General features: G+C 45.2%; 1 protein-coding gene across 4 annotated transcripts in view; it reads left to right on the top strand.

Moving 5' to 3' along the window:
• The first annotated feature begins 504 nt into the window (after positions 1-504).
• LOC135219098 (bromodomain-containing protein 7-like) overlaps positions 505-8,272 on the top strand; it is a 339,758-nt gene continuing 331,990 nt past the window's right edge. For 3 of the 4 annotated variants that reach the window (XM_064255538.1, XM_064255535.1, XM_064255536.1), the window contains exon 1: positions 505-630. The gene's annotated coding sequence lies outside the window, so the exon portion shown is untranslated. The remainder of the gene's footprint in view (positions 631-8,272) is intronic. The other variant, XM_064255537.1, reaches the window with a different exon arrangement.

The following is an 8,272-nucleotide window of genomic DNA, read 5'->3' as shown; positions in this document are numbered from 1 at the left end:
TTAAAGATATATATGGTATATCATATGCTGTCCTAATCTTTTCATTATTTCTTCCATGCCGTGTTTAAAAATTACCAGCTCTTTCCATAGGTCTAGGGTTTCTTCCTTAATCTCTTGCTTATTTTCATCGTATATACATTCTTTTTCTGAGGTGGCCTTTCCTCTCAGCACGTCTATGTATTCCCAGGTTTTCCTGCGTCTGTTTTTTATCAATCATTATCTCATTTCTGATCTTTTATTCATATTTTTCATGTGTTTTCTTTATTGTTATCTGCACTTTTTGTTTCGTTTATGATAGGCTTCTTCATAGTATCTCTTTTCTTCCATTCTTGTGGCTTTCCTTTTTAACTTGCTATATATCCTTCTTTGGCTTATTTCTTTCTTTATTTCTTTGGTGATCCAAACTGGTTCTATTTCTTCTTGCTTTCCTTGCGTTAATGTTCATTTTATTATCTTGTCTAGGTTGTTTGCTTTTGCGTCACTCATTGTTTCCTCTAGCTGGGTTACATCTTTTCTGTCCTGTGTGGATGACCACCATTCTTACGTATTGCGGGTGGAAGAAGAGTGTAGTTGTGTACTGACGCCAAAAGCTTTTGTTTACATATTTCCTTCCTCCGCCAAAGACCAACAGTACGTATATGATAATTAATACGTAGGTAGATAGTTTCGTGCAAATTTCCAGCAGGAATGTATTTTCATTATTCTTTTTGAAGTTGATCGGTCATTACTTGACTAGATATTTTGTTAGATTAACAGTACTATCTAGTCAAGTAATTTAGGCACCTAGCTTAGGGTAGCCTAAGTGGTAGATCTAAGCCGGTATTCCACGGCGAGCTAGGGTAAACAACCTCATGGACTGGCCCAACACACCAACGGTCACGGCTGGACACCCTCTGAAAAAGTACTTAGGGTAAACAACCGCATAGCCTGGATAAACTCACCGACGATCACGGCATGCCACCCTCCGAAAAAGTACTTAGGGTAAACAATCACGGACGATCCACCATCATCACGCTGGACGGGTCTTATTCACTCGATATGTAACGTTTATTGATCTTACTCAAGATTGCAGTTGTAATCAGCACAATAAAACAACATTTTGTTGCCTATATTAGTGAAAGTAGGGTAGATTACCACGGCAGGCCACCTACAATCAATGTTTGCCACCCTCCGAAAAAGTACATTATAACGCGTCCTGACACCCGAGATGGGCATCAGTCGCGACTTGTTGTTGGTGAGAAACGGAGCTAAAGACCTCTACTCTCCTTTCGAAGTAAGTATTTTCTCCAAAGTTAGAAATTAAGGCCAAATTTTAAGATTTAAACAGAGGGTACTGAAAATGGCGCCCACGGCAGTGGAAATCTCACCAAAACGCTTTAGAAATTTTTACTTTCAACTAAAAATGTTTCGAAGATTGACGCCATCTCGATGTTTACGGAGTCGCTTGTGTCAACAAACTTTCCATTTCCTGTGATAAATCCGCACACCACTTGTACCCACAGACGCTGGAGCACTTTTATCACAACAATCGAAACACGATTTCTCACCAACAACAAGCCAGGAGTAAACAGCTGTTTTGGTAGAAGATGACGAGAAGCGTGCTCTTAGCTAATTTTTAAATAAGTAGTAAAACATCAATATTTTACATATTTATGATGATTAATTTGAAAATATTCGTTATTGAAAAAGTAACTCGACTCTGACTCAAATTTAAGTAATTATTTTTCTGAATTAGAACGTTCTTTTAAGTTCTGTATTATGACGTCACGACATCTTGACTTTCGTACCTATTGTAAATAATTGCTATACTCAACTGTCATTGCAGAACAGTTTACCAGTTATTCATGCAGATTGTTATCAGCTATACATGTAATTGTTATAATCGTAATGCGCATATATATCTTTATTATTTACTTTTTGGATATATGAAGATGTTTTACTGCTGGATTATCGCCGTAGTGTGACGCAATCGTTTTCGGTCCATGGGCCTCTTGTCTGTTTTCGCACCATAAGAAATTATGGGGCCGAATTTGCAATGACCAGAAAGTCGTTAAAAGAGGAAAGTTAGCATTGAGGGGCATATGTTTTGACTGAGAAAAATACAATTTCATACAATCAACTTACCTGTCAGATATATACATAGCTAAGACTCCGTCGTCCCCGACAGAAATTCAAATTTCGCGCCACTCGCTACCGGTAGGTCAGGTGATCTACCTGCCTGCCCTGGGCGGCAGGACTAGGAACCATCCCCGTTTTCTATCATATTTTCTCTGTCGCCGGTGGTATCAACATTGTTGTTATTACCTCCTGACTTAGATTCATTTTTCAACCTTTGATCAACGTTTTTCGGCTTTTTGGTGACGTATTTGGATCGTGTTTTGGCATTCGCTACTGTGGACTGTTTTTGGAATAACTCTTTTGGATTTTTCTCAGTATGTCTGATTCTAATGTGAGTGTGAGAATGTGTGTGAATGTAGGCTGCAGGGTGAGGATACCGAAAGCTTCGGTTGATCCTCACACTGTATGCCGTAAATGTAGGGGGGTTCAGTGTTCTGCTATTAACACTTGTAAGGAATGCGAGGGTTTGAATGCAGAAGAGTGGAAGACTTTGACTTCTTATTTGAAGAAGTTAGAGAGGGATAGAGTTAGACGACTGAAAGGTGTGAGTTCAAGGCCTATTGAGCCTTTTACGGATAATTCTAACCCTACTGATGTAGATTCTCCCTATAGATCTCATTCTCAGAGTGTTTTTTCGGATTCGGCATCGGAAATCGCCAATCTGAAAGCGACTATTAGAGACATGAAGTCCAAGATGGCTGACCTTCGAAAGGTAAGGCTAGTGATAGTGAACATTTTAGTGAAGTGAGTTCTATCAGTGTTGTGGAGGGGGCGTTTGATCGTCCCTGCGGCGCTCCCAGGCCTAGACCTCTTCCAAGCTCCCATGCCCAGAGGAGAAGGAAAGTCGAAAGCCTTAAGGAGGTCGTGGGGAATCCCCAACGGTCAGACGTCCCTTCAGCTAGCTCTGCTTCATGGCAGCCAGCTCAAGGGCACTATAGGAAAAGCGTCCTTCGCGAGTGTTTCGTTTTCTCGTCCTCTCCCTCTCCCTCACCTAAACGAGGGTGGAAGGAGTCGAACATTATCGAGACCGCTGAAGCGTCATATGAAGCAAGACATTGATTCGAGCCCAGAGCGCTTCTCGGATGACGCCCCGTCTGCTATTAAGAAGGCGAAGGTGGCGTCAGCGTCACCTGACGCTTATGAGGAAGTACCCCATCATGCTTCTTCCCCGAGTGATGACGAGAGGCGTCATGCACTAGACGTGGGAGAAGCGTCAAGAAAGATAATTATGGCGGTTCAGGAACAACTGTCATCTCTTGTGGGAGTTTTAGCGCCCCGTCGGAAGGACGTGACGCTTCCAATTAAGAAGTCTCGTCCTCTCTCACCTGCTCGAAGAGAAGCGTCAGACAGATGTGAAACCGCTAAACGTCTGGCAGGAGCTTCGAGTTCGAGAACTAGAACGGGGGCGGACGAGAGTGTTGTAAGACAAGAAAAACGAAAGACGTCTTTTAGAAGTGAAGCGTCATTTCAAGCGACGCCCTTAGAGAGCGGAGGTCTTCCAGACGCGAAGCGTCATCTAGGACGTCAACAAGAGACGTCATACATGACGCTCGGAGAGCGGGAAGCGTCATACAAGGCGTCTTCTACAGTTCAGGAGAAGACGCAGGTTGTGACGCCTTCCAAGTCTATCAAAACGGGAAAAAGGAAAGAGTTTCATTCCCTTAGCCCCTCTCCTATCAGGAGTTTGTCTCCTCCAGAAGAGGAAAGTTCAGAAAGGAGAACGGAAACTCAGATATATCCCGAGTTGGAGGAAAACTCGGATGATGACGATCTTGGAAGAGAGGGCTTGTCCAACTATAAGGTGTTGACTACCCTGCTTCTTGAGGAATACGGAGACGATTGACTCCGGCTGCTCCTCCTTCTCCACGCTCGCTCTTTTCTAGTGCGAAGGCGAAGAAGCCCTCGTCTTTTCTGAAGATGAAGCCCACCATCTCGATGAAGCGGGCTTTACACGCCTTAGACTCCTGGATGAAGTCGAAGAAAGACTTAGTCAGGACAGTATTTTGCATGCCTCCAGCAAGGTTAGCTGGGAAAAGAGGCATATGGTACAAGACGGGGGAGAATATGGGTATCGCTCTCCCTTCTACAACAGAGGCAGATTTTTCGACGTTAGTTGACGCTTCAAGGCGTCCAAGTCTCAATTCTGCTCGGATTACATGGAGTATTTCAGAACTGGATCATCTCCTCAAGGGACTCTTCCATGTATTGGAAGTCTTCAACTTCTTGGATTGGTCCCTTGGGGTGATGTCCAAGAAAGCTCATGATTCAGAGGGAATCGAACCTGAAGGCCTGTTATGCATTTTGTCTTGCATCGACAAAGCGGTACAGGATGGATCTTTTGAAGTCTCTTCATTATTTGGAGCAGGTCTTTTAAAGAAAAGGACGGTGTATGGCGCCTTCTTAACAAAGGCAGTCTCGCATGCTCAGAGGGCAGCTCTACTGTATGCACCTCTGTCTGACTATTTGTTCCCTTCTCAGTTAGTGAAGGACGTGGCTCACTCTTTAACTGAGAAGGCGACGCAGGATCTTCTGACGCAGTCGGCTAGGAAGAAGAAACCTGCTTTAGTATCTGACAAGAAAGGACCTAGCACTTCTATGCAGCCCTTTCGAGGTGGTCCGATCTCCAGACCTCCCGCAAGAAGGAAGGCTCCAGAGAAGAGAGGTAGGTCCGCCTTTCGTCCCTTTAAAAAGGAAATGAAACATTTTCTCCTCCAAGCACCAGTAGGTGCCAGGCTCCTGGGATTCGTGGAGGCCTGGACACTGATAGACGCAGACGCGTCTTCATTGAATCATAAGGAAGGGATATCGTATCCCTTTCCTGAATACTCCGCCCCTAACGTCAATACCAAGGGAACTATCAGCCCAAGTACAAGGACCCGTGCTGAGGGATACTCTTTTTTTGTCGATCGATGGTGGAACAAAGTGGGACAAGAGTGCAATAGAACTAGTACTGGATCAAAACTCGCCCCGGGGTTTTACAATCGCCTTTTTCTAGTGGCGAAAGCCTCGGGAGGATGGAGAACAGTACTAGACGTCAGCTCTCTGAACAAATTTGTTCAGAAGGAGAAGTTCTCCATGGAGACTTCTGCTTCAGTCCTAGCGTCATTACGACAAGGAGATTGGATGGTGTGTCTAAGATCTCCAGGACGCCTACTTTCACGTCCCGATCCACCCTTCGTCGAAGAAGTACCTCCGTTTCATGACGGGGGGAAGGATCTTTCAGTTCAGAGCCTTGGTGTTTCGGCCTGTCCACAGCTCCTCAGGTCTTCACAAGCCTGATGAGGAATGGTGGCGAGATTTCTTCATCTCAAAGGAGTGAATGTCTCTATGTATCTAGACGACTGGCTCATCAGGGCAGATCGGAGAGACAGTGCTTGGAGGACCTAAAGTTAACTCTGGATTTGACCAAGGCGTTGGGATTGCTTGTGAACCTCGAGAAGTTCTCAGCTGACCCCCAGACAAGACCTAGTCTATCTGGGATTCGGATGGATTTCTCGGGGTTTTCGAGTTTTTTCCTTCGCAAGAGAGAACCGCAAAAGGTTGGAGGATAATCTCTCTCTTCTTAGAGAAGCAACAAACGTCAGCGAGGGAATGGTTGAGCCTTCTGGGGACGCTTTCCTCGCTGGAACAATTCTTCCCTCTAGGAAGACTTCATATCCGTTCCACTTCAATTCTTCCTCAAGAAGTCTTGGAGCTGGAAAACCGACAACTGTCGGACGTTTTTCCCATTCCAGCGAAATAAAGGCACACCTACAGTGGTTGCTTGTTACCTCTGGAAGAGAACAAAGGGATCTCTCTAAGAACACAGAACCCAGACCTAGTGTTGTTCTCCGACGCGTCGGAGACGGGTTGGGGAGCGACATTAGGCTCAGAGGAAGTGTCAGGCACCTGGGAACCAGCACAGGTGTCCTGGCACATAAACTGCAAAGAGCTCTTCGCCGTACACCTGGCCTTGAAGAGCCTAGAACCTCTGGTGAGAGACAAGGTAGTGCAAAGTAAACGTGACAACACCACCGCACTTGCCTACATTCGGAAACAGGGAGGGACACACTCCTCGTTCCTTTACGAACTCACGAGAGACCTATTACTTTGGACGTCTCACAGGAACATCTCCCTGCTGACAAGGTTCGTACAGGGAGTAAGGAATGTGAGGGCGGACAGGCTCAGCAGGAGGAACCAGGTCCTTCATACAGAATGGACTCTGCACGAGGAAGTGTGTCTCGATCTCTGGTCTCTGTGGGGAACTCCTCATGTGGATCTCTTCGCAACATACATTTCAAAAAGGCTCCCAGTGTTTTGCTCGGTCGTGGAAGACCCAAGAGCGATTATGGTAGACGCCTTCCTGCTAAACTGGTCTCGAGTGGACGTTTACGCTTTTCCCCCATTCAAAATCCTGGGGTTAGTAATGAAAAAGTTTTGTGGCGTCAAAAGAGACGAGGATGACATTAATAGCCCCCTTTTGGCCGGCCCAGGAATGGTTCAGGAGGTGGTAGAGTGGATCGTAGACTTTCCAAGATCCCTACCAGGAAGGACGGATCTTCTCAAACAACCACACTTCAAGAGGTACCATCAAACCTCCCCGCTCTCGCTCTGACTGCCTTTCGACTATCGAAAGACTTGTCAGAGCGAGAGGCTTTTCTCGCGAAGTGGGCAAGCGCGATCGCGAGAGCTCGCAGAACCTCCACTACGAAAGTATACCAGTCGAAGTGGGAGGTCTTTAGAAGGTGGTGTAGAGCCAAGAAGTTGTCCTCCTCCTCTACCTCTATAGCGGAAATTGCTGATTTCTTGCTATTCCTGAGAGTAAAATCTCATCTAGCCGTATCCACAATAAAGGGATACAGAAGTATGCTCTCGGCTGTATTCAGTAACAGTGGATTAGATCTGGCAAATAACAAAGATCTCCACGATCTCATAAGATCTTTTGAGACTTCAAAGTCTAAGGAACCAGTACCTCCGAACTGGAACTTGGACGTAGTCCTCAAATATCTGTTCTTCGGATAGATTCGAGCCTCCGCATCTGCATCATTTAGAGACATAACTAGAAAATGCCTATCCTTTTTATCGTTAGCGACGGCAAAAAGAATTAGTTGTGTTACAAGTCTGCAGGTAAAGTAGGATCAAGGGAGACTCGGCTATTTGCTCGTTTAAGACCCTGTTTTTAGCGAAAAACGAGAATCCCAGAATCCCCTGGCCTAGGTCATTCGAAGTCAAAGGAATGTCGAGTCTCGTAGGCAGAGAAGCAGAGAGGTCTCTATGCCCTGTTAGAGCTCTGAAGTTCTATCTTCAGAGGAAGCGTCAGTTTGGGAGGCTCTAGACAAGGTCTTTGGTGCGTCGTAAAAGACCCCACAAGACTGATGTCCAAGAATGCTCTAGCGTTCTTTGTAAGAAACGTCATTACGGACGCTCATAAGGTCTGTCCTGACGAACTATTACAACTACTGAGAGTAAAAGCTCATGAAGTAAGAGCGGTTGCGATGTCTCTCTCGTTTTATAAGAATGTGCGCTTAAAAACATTATAGATACGACATATTGGAGATGCAACTCAGTATTTGCATCTCATTACTTGAAAGAGTCGTGCGTGTGACGTATGAGAAGTGCTTTTTCTCTAGGTCCTATCGTATCGGCAGATACGATTCTGGGTACGGGAGCCGACACCAATCCTTAAATGTATATACTGTTCTTCTGTTTGGATATGGTCGAGAATCTCTTCGAACAATGGAGGATTCAGGCTCGCACGGGCGGCCGTCTAGGTTTGTTCATAAGAGAATTCTTGTTTCATATCCAATTAGTTGAGTAAAATTTTTTTGGAAAATTATGTATGTGTGCGTAGTGGTTTTTGAGTTACGGTTGTTGTGACGAGTTCGGGGATAACTCGTAACAATCCTTAGTTCTAACATATGGTTAGGATCAGGTGGTCGGGATTGGTTGTGTGCTCCTTCATAAGGTGTATTGTCATATAAGTGGATCAGCACCCATTGACAAAGTCCTTTTAGGCTCTGCTGAGTAAGTGGGTAAGACCCATCGGCAGACCCACAAGAACTCTTGGCCATAGATCACATATCGCTAAAGTTTCTTGAGGTGATGCAGACTACTGGGCAAACACCCACGAAGTCTACCACCTATCAGGTAGGAACCAAGGTTTTATTTATACCTA

This window comes from Macrobrachium nipponense, chromosome 1, assembly GCF_015104395.2.
Source record: "Macrobrachium nipponense isolate FS-2020 chromosome 1, ASM1510439v2, whole genome shotgun sequence".
NCBI lineage: Eukaryota > Metazoa > Arthropoda > Malacostraca > Decapoda > Palaemonidae > Macrobrachium > Macrobrachium nipponense.
This window is presented reverse-complemented; position numbering and strand designations above follow the sequence as displayed.